This window comes from Pleurodeles waltl, chromosome 6, assembly GCF_031143425.1.
Source record: "Pleurodeles waltl isolate 20211129_DDA chromosome 6, aPleWal1.hap1.20221129, whole genome shotgun sequence".
In the NCBI taxonomy this organism is placed as follows: domain Eukaryota; kingdom Metazoa; phylum Chordata; class Amphibia; order Caudata; family Salamandridae; genus Pleurodeles; species Pleurodeles waltl.
In genome coordinates, this window is record NC_090445.1 from 220,417,338 (window position 1) to 220,426,282 (window position 8,945).

The following is an 8,945-nucleotide window of genomic DNA, read 5'->3' on the forward strand; positions in this document are numbered from 1 at the left end:
GACCACAGCCGGATATCCGCCACAAGAAGGGTGGAAATCCGGCTGTGGCCATACTGGTGGATGGCAGTAAGGTGGCAATGCTACCACCAGTAGCGCCACACCAGTAGACCGCCGCCATCCGTATTATGGAAAATAATATGGCCTGGAGGTGTTCTGCTGGCGGGCGCTGCTGGCAGTAGCAGCGCCCTGTCCCCTCCCAGGCCGGAAGACCCCCCTGGATCCAGGTAAGTCGGGTCTCCGACAGGGGAGGGGGTGAGGGGTGTTGTGTGTATGTGTGTGTGGGTGTGTGTGCATGTATGTGTGAGTGTGTGCATGAATGTGAGTGAGTGTTTAGTGTTATTTGCATGCGTGGATGAATGTGTGTGAATGAATGAGTGTGAGTGCGTGGATGAATGTGTGTTGACTGCGTGGATAATTGTGCGTGAGTGCGTGTATGTCTGGCAATGTTTATGCGTGTCGACATGTATGTTATGATGTGTGTGCAGATGTTTGCGTGAATGAATGTATGCTTGCGTGTATGTATGTGTGGATGAGTGTGTGTCTTCGTGCATGTGTGTGTGTTTTGGGGGGCGTGGATGTAGGGGAGGTTGGGGCGTGTCTGCGGAGGTTTGGGGGGGAGGAGGCCTGCTATCAGTGACAGGGAAAGAATTCCCTGTCACTGATAGGGCCTACCGCCATGGTTTTCATGGCTTTACGAACGCCACAAAAACCATGGCGGTAGGCAGGGACATAATACTGCTGGCGGTACAATGGCTGCCGCCGGGCTGGAGATTCTCATCTCCAGCCCGGCAGCTGCTACCGCCATGGCAGTTGGAGCTGTACATTGGCGGGTTGGCCTCAGCCAACCCACCAATGTCATAATGTGGCGGTAACCGCCAGCCTGTTGGCCGTACTACCGCCACATTAGCACCGACCACCGGGGTCATAATGACCCCCTTAGTCTCCCAAACTCAGTGGTGCTGCCGCCCTAAACATGCAGTCTTATTACCAAAATAGGAACCGCATGACATGGCGCTACCAAGGTTAGATCAGGTACTTGTTTAACGGATCACCTGAGTAACTCTCTCTCTAGCATGCAAAAGGTACCCTATACACCTTTTGATACGGAGTCGTCCATGGAGTAAGGGAAAAATCCTCCTTAGCTAAATAGGTAGTACCTATTTTAGTCTATTGATTGTTCAAGCTTGAACCTTAAAAGGATAGCTCATCTGGTATTTCTATCTCTGAATCCTGTTGTATAAATATGGCACTATCCACAACCAGTAGTAATTCCAGTAAATTGTAGATAAGCTGTCACACAATATTTACTTGCTAATGGGCTTGCTAATGGGGTGGAGGTGTTACATTTGTGGTAAAAGCCCACAATGCGCAAAGAACAGAAACAGTTGATGCAAATACAAACACCTTTTACACATATACTGTAGATAACCCACCTGCACAATACATAGCTTATCAATATCTAGAAATACCACTAACATATCACCAAAATTGGTTTCAAGGAACCCTCCCACATGTAATTCAACAGACTAGATTAGGCCCCCCTAAGTAATGATAGTACAACATGGCCTGCATTGGCTATATATACACGACATCCAAATGTACAAAATATGCAAGCTGCAGACTTACGTCCCTTAGATAATAAATTAGAAAGCTGATACAGATGCTTAACACAATTCGTAATGCAGACTTTGAACACCACCCCACCTCCAGCTGCCCCACAATTTGCGACACCAGAGATAAACCTGGTAACAATCAATGTAATTGTGGGTAAGGTTCCCAACAAACATGAAGAAATACTGTTTTGGATTGCATATAAAAAAAAACAGCTGGAAGCAGTGTTTCCACATACAGGACCCCAGTATAAACATAGAATTCTCACAATATGCTTGCCAATTGGGATCGTTACCTCTATAGATGAGTGTACCACTTGCACACAGTATTTCCTGCAATTATTACCACAACGCATGGTACACCAACACTTTTGAATCTTATGGAAGTGTTAAATTTTGCCACAGTCTTCCCAATTATTTTAAGTAATATTAAAGGGGAAGCAGCAGCATTAGCAATGTGCCAGCAGCTCAAAGACATTCCTCAAATTGATAATAATGTAAGCTACCAAAGATTATTTCTGAGATTTATACTATTATAGTTCGAGATAGTCTGGGGGCCAGACCAAATAAGCCACAGCTTGAAGTTAATGCAGAAAAGGATGATACCAAGCAAGTGCAGGAGGGTTCTAAACGCTGGGGCAAACAAAAATCTGATAAAGATAAAGCAAAACAACAAGCACAGTTGGAGATCTCAAAAAAACGATAGAACTTTAGAAATTGTGACAATTTAAAACTCATGACAGGACATCAATATACCAATACATGCCCTTCACGCAAATTTCAGGACTCATCAGAGAGTGGTGAGTGGGCAGAACACAGAAACGAGTACGTGAAACCAAAAACGGACTTACAACGCACATCTGATGTCACAATAAAAAAGTACGAGAAGCTTCCACAGCACAGCCCTCAATTTAAAAAGAAGAAAGTTGTTGCTATTCCGGCTTAGTATACAACACATATTGTGAACATTACTGAAAAACAGGATGTGGGCAGTGACTCTGCTTGACAGCGCAGCGTAGGTCACAATAGTTTACCAGAATCTTCAAGAGCTTCGTGAGGTGACAGCAACTAATGACTACCTGGAAGTCGAAACCCTAGACAGGCGCGTCGCCCCACCCGAGAGGGTCTTTAAGTTAGAAATTCAATTTGAGGGGGACACTAAGGTGGTCATTACAACCCTGGCGGTCAGTGTTAAAGTGGCGGTAAGACCGCCAACAGGCCGGCGATAAAAAATTTGCAATTACGACCGTGGCGGAAACCGCCAACAAAGACAGCCACTTTAACACTCCGACCGTTACGGCAGTACAAACAAACAGCCTGGTGGTCACCGCCAACAGACAGGCGGGAGACAATGTACCACCCACACTATTATGACAGGCCAATCCGCCACCTTTTCCGGGGCGGATTCACCGCAGATAAAAAAAACGGCGGAAACAGGAATCCCAATGGGAAAACGCTCACCTCTACACACCCCACGAGGAACGAGGACGACATGGACCCGGAACTGCAAATTCTACCTGCAATAGTCTTCCTGATCCTCTACCAGGAGCACGAACGCCGGCGGCAAAGACCACAGTGAGTACTGCACCTACGACACAGGGGAGGGGGAGGGGAAAAACAGGGACACACACACGCAACACCCCCACCCTCACCCACTACAACACACACACTAATGCATATCAATACATCACAGTTACACCCCCCAAACCCTCTGGAAGAATGCAAAGACATTAGAAAATGAGTGTAACCATTGTAATATATTAAAAGCAAGTAGGCAGAAATATGTATATACACCATGTACATAATATATACCAAGCATAGTAGTCCAGGTAGTGCTCTAAGAAAGTCCATGGAACACTGGGACCACATGGTATGGGCGAGACCCACTCAAGATCCCCGACCATGACGGAGAGAACACTGCAGGGGCATCAGAGAGCAACTAAACAGGCACCTCAGGGTGAGGGAAAGGGGGGGCACCTCAGCCGTGTGAGTACACGACGCCAAATCCACGAGGGGGCCACATGCCCACTGTTAGATCCTGGGGAGTGCAAAGCCACAGTCTCTCAAGTCTCTACAGTGGGTGGGTTGCCCACTGTTCAATCATGGGGAGTGCAAAGCCACTGTCTCTCAAGTCTCTACAGTGGGTGGCTTGCCCACTGTTCCATCCTGAGGAGTGCAAAGCCACAGTCTCCCAAGTCTCTACAGTGGGTGGGTTGCCCACTGTTCCATCCTGGGGAGTGCAAAGCCACAGTCTCTCAAGTCTCTACAGTGGGTGGGTTGCCCACTGCCATATCCTGGGGAGTACAAAGCCACAGTCTCACAAGTGGATAACAGTCTCCACTGGTTCTGGAGGGGGCATGGTGCCCAGAGTGCTTCATCCTGCCAAGGATTGGGGTAGTGGATGCTTTTCCCCACTGGTTCTGGAGGGGGCATGGTGCCCAGAGTGTTTCATCCTGCTAAGGACAGAGGTAGTGGATGACAGTCTCCACTGGTTCTGGAGGGGGCATGGTGCCCAGAGTGCTTCATCCTGCTAAGGACAGAGGTAGTGGATGACAGTCTCCACTGGTTCTGGAGGGGGCATGGTGCCCAGAGTGCGTCATCCTGCTAAGGACAGAGGTAGTGGATGACAGTCTCCACTGGTTCTGGAGGGGGCATGGTGCCCAGAGTGCATCATTTACCCCGTGATGGACTCAGTTGCGTCACTGCCCTTGCCGCTCATGGGCCAGCAGTGATTGAGACGGCGGTGCCCTGTTCAGCGGTGCTTGAGTCGGCGGTGCCCTGTTCAGCGGTGCTTGAGTCGGCGGTGCCCTGTTCAGCGGTGCTTGAGACGGTGGTGCCCTGTTCAGCGGTGCTTGAGTTGGCGGTGCCCTGTTCAGCGGTGCTTGTGTCGGCGGTGCCCTGTTCAGCGGTGCTTGAGACGGCGGTGCCCTGTTCAGCGGTGCTTGAGATGGTGGTGTCCTGTTCAGCGGTGCTTGAGATGGCGGTGTCCTGTTCAGCAGTGCTTGAGACGGCGGTGCCCTGTTCAGCGGTGCTTGAGACTGCGGTGCCCTGTTCAGCGGTGCTTGAGTTGGCCGTGCCCTGTTCAGCGGTGCTTGAGTTGGCGGTGCCCTGTTCAGCAGTGATTGAGATGGCCGTGCCCTGTGCAGCGGTGCTTGAGATGGCAGTGCCCTGTTCAGCGGTGCTTGAGTTGGCGGTGCCCTGTTCAGCGGTGCTTGAGACGGCGGTGCCCTGTTCAGCGGTGCTTGAGATGGCGGTCTCCATTGCAGGGTCTCAGCTGCTGGCGGTCCTTCATAGCCCAGCGGGGCTTGTGCTGGTGGTCCTTCATGACCCAGCGGGGCTTGTGCTAGCGGGCCTTTTGCTGGCGGTCCTTCATGGCCCAGCGGGGCTAGTGTTGGCGGTGGCCTCCTGGGCAGCTGGGCTTGTGCTGGCGGTGGCCTGCTGGGCAGGTGGGCTGGTGCTGGCGGTGGCCTCCAGGGCAGGTGGGCTGGTGCTGGCAGTGGCCTCCTGGGCAGCTGGGCTGGTGCTGGCGGTGGCCTCCTGGGCAGCTGGGCTGTTGCTGGCGGTGGCCTCCTGGGCAGCTGGGCTAGTGCTGGCGGTGGCCTCCTGGGCAGGTGGGCTGGTGCTGTCGGTGGCCTCCTGGGCAGGTGGGCTGGTGCTGGCGGTGGCCTCCTGGGCAGCTGGGCTGGTGCTGGCGGTGGCCTCCTGGGCAGGTGGGCTGGTGCTGGCGGGCCCCTCCTGGGCATGTGGGCTATTGCTGGCGGTCCTGTCCTGGGCAGCTGGGCTTGTGCTGGAGGTGGGCTCCGGGGCATCGGGGATGATGGCAGTCTTCTCCGCCGTGCTGCTCTTCCAAGACTTTCTGGGTTTCTTGTGGCCCTTCCCCACCTTGGAAGGTGTCACAGCTGACTCCACACTCCCACCGGGACCCCTGGGAGCGGGTTTGGTGGCTGGAGTCTTCCCCCTCTCCCGCCGGGCACTGGCCAACTTCTGATGCTTCACAGGTGGGGGACTGTCTGTTCTGTGGCCCCATGCCACACTGGCTGCCCTGGTGGCCGGTGCACTCCAGATTCCGGTGACTACAGGCACCACTGGTCCCGGAGATGTTGTGGCTGAGGTGCTAGTTCGGGACCTAGGAGACGGACGGGGTGGGGGAGGTGTGGGAAAGAGGTCAAGGGTGGACAGGAAAAGTTTTTTCGAGATACTGGGATGGGTAGCTGGAGGGGGTTTGGGAGTGGAGGAAGAGGTGGTGGTTGTAGGAGGTGTGCGTTTGGTGACTTTGGGTGAAGGTGCATGCGCTGGAGGCTGTTGTGAGGTGGATGGCTGTTGGGTGGGTGTGTGCCTGCGTTTGTGTATCTTGGGAGGGGGCGTCACAGACACACTGGGAGAGGACACAGGGGACGTGTGAATGGTAGTGGGGGTGGTGACTGCACGTGAGCGGGGTGTGGTGGTGGGTGTGCTGGAGAGGGACGTTGTGGCTGTAGAGGTAGTGCATGCAGGTGTGAGTGTAGACGAGACTGGGAGGGAAGAGGGAGACGAGGAGGAGGGGGACACAGTGGAGGCAGTGGATATTGGTGTGTCTGCATGTGTGTGATGCTTGCGTGAGTGCCTGTGGGATGTGTGGTGCTTATGTTTGCCAGAGCTTCCCTTGTGTGTTGACGTGTGTGCATGCTGGTCTGTAGGTGTGCTTGGGATAGGCTGAGGTACAGGGGATTGGGTCTGGGTGGAGGAAGTTGGAGAGGGGAGGCTAGAGACGGGGACAATGGCTGCCATCAGTGCTGAGGCCAGAGTCTGAAAAGCTCGCTGAATGGCCGCCTGACCAGAATGGATGCCCTCCAGGAATGCATTTGTTTGTTGCAACTGCCTCTCTACACCCTGGATGGCATTCAAAATGGTAGACTGCCCAACGGTGAGGGACCTGAGGAGGTCAATGGCCTCCTCACTGAGAGCAGCAGGGGTGACTGGGGCAGGGCCTGAGGTGCCTGAGGCGAAGGTGATGCCCACCCTCCTGGGTGAGCGGGCACGGGGCAAAGGCTGAGGGGCTGCTGGGAGGGCGGTGCTGGAAGGGGGGTGGCGGCTGTACCTGTAGATGCGAGGTGGCACAGATGTTGCCGCCACCACAAGGGAGCTCCCATCAGAGGACGAGTCCGTGTCGCTGGTCTCAGCTCCTGTCCCTGCCGTGGAGCTTCCCTTGCCCTCCGTCCCACTGGTGAACTCTAAGTCCGTAGTCTCATGTGGGATGCAGCTCCCTCGTGCTCCGGTGCCACTGCTCCTCAGCCTGTTGATGCTAATGCACACAAGAACAGGGAGACCACAAAAAGGGGGGGGGTGACAGAAGAAAGACATGTTGAGTGCATGCATTACCGCTACCGTTGGCGAACATGACAGACACAGAAGCCCCCTGCACTATGCCGCGCTCTTGGGCTCCACTGTTCAATTCCTGGGAAATGGCCTACTAGGCTATGGACGACATCTGCACACATAGATGACACAGGGGCATGACTAGGTGTACTTGGCACTCTACAGAGGTGGGGTGGGGTGCCCCACATGGCCTGCCTTACGGAGGAGCCTTGCCTACGGAACTCGCCCTGGCCTAGGGAAACCCACAGCCCACCTCCCACACCCAGACACCTCCACTGCACGCAAAGTCAGCAGAATGAGAGTGTACTCACCCCCTTGTGGCTGCTGTGATGCCCTCAAGTGCCCATCCAACTCCGGGTAGGCCACCGCCAGGATCCTGAACATCAGGGGGGTCATGGTGCGACGGGCATCCCTCCCACGTTGGGAGGCCATCCCCAGCTGAGCCTCCGTCGTCTTCTTGCTCCAGCGGCGAATGTCCTCCCATCTTTTACGGCAGTGGGTGCTCCGTCTGTGGTAGACCCCCAGGGTCCGGACGTCCTTGGCGATGGCACGCCAAATATATTTTTTCTGGTGGGCGCTGACCTACATAAAATGTACAGGGGAAAAAGAGAAGGTATTACCAACTGCACCGTCAAACTGATTGGCCCCCATCCCTACCCTTGCCATGTGGCACATGCATTCACCGTCTTTCATGCACGCAGCACTCTCCCCCTTCCTTCTTACATCCAGCCCTCTCCACACAGGCATAGCCCATACAACATGCTCCCTGTGTACTTACCTGTTTGTCTGGAGGACCGTAGAGTAGCGTGTACTGGGGGAGGACCCCATCCACGAGTTTCTCCAACTCCTCCGATGTAAAGGCAGGGGCCCTTTCCCCAGACACTCGAGCCATTGTCCCTTCCAGACCGAGGTCACAGCAGCACTTGCAGTGTAGGTCCTCTCCTGTCGAAGATCAGGTATTGAGTGATTGAACAGATAGAAAATGGCGGTCACGCCCACGGCGGTGCGTACCGTCACCGCCGGCGTACATTGTCATTGGCTCCTGGGACCCATGGGGTCCAATGTTAACCAATGCAGCATTGCGCGGCGGTCTTCGACCGCCTACCGCGACGGTGTACAACGCCAGCGCAGTTACCTCACATCCCATTGTCCCACTTTACAGGTCAGGCAGCCGCCATTTCAGGGGCCCACATGGCTTCATTTTCAACTGCGTCACACATACCTAGGCCTAGACTCTACACACATACAGGCCATCTTTTGTGTATGCATGGTGTTCTGTGTAAACTGTGGGTACGTACCTCTGAGTTGTTTGACTCTGTGCTCACTGTTGTCCTTCATTGGCACGTCCGCTGGGACATGTGAGGAGATGGCGGCATCCTCCGGTGTACCGACCGTTGGTGGACCTGTCGACAATGGAGGAGCGACATGTGATAATCACATACAGGCTTGACCGTGCCACAATCCAGGAACTGTGTACCCAGTTGGAGCCAGACCTGATGTCAGCAATCCGCCATCCCACAGGAATTCCCCCTCAAGTGCAGGTGCTGTCAGTGCTCCATTTCCTTGCAAGTGGGTCTTTTCAAACAATAGTGGCCATAGCATCAGGGATGTCCCAGCCTATGTTTTCCAACGTATTGTCCAGAGTGTTGTCTGCCCTTCTGAAACACATGCAGAGCTACGTCGTTTTTCCTCAGGTGGAGGATTTGCCCTTTCAATTGTAATGTCAACATACCTATGTCACACAGCTCTAGTCCATGAGGAATCTAAGCAGATGTCACACAGTGGGACCCACATCTGTGAAATCGTAAGGGAAAGTGACAACTCAGTGACCATACACTGGGTGAAAACAACAGACAGTAGAGAGGTAGTAGTGTTAAAGTACATGTAGTAGGCAGGTCTGTACTCTTACCTGTGTCTCACTGGAAATATTGCTGGATCACTGAGTCCCTGTTGTTCATGTCTTCTTCCTCTGCTTCCTCG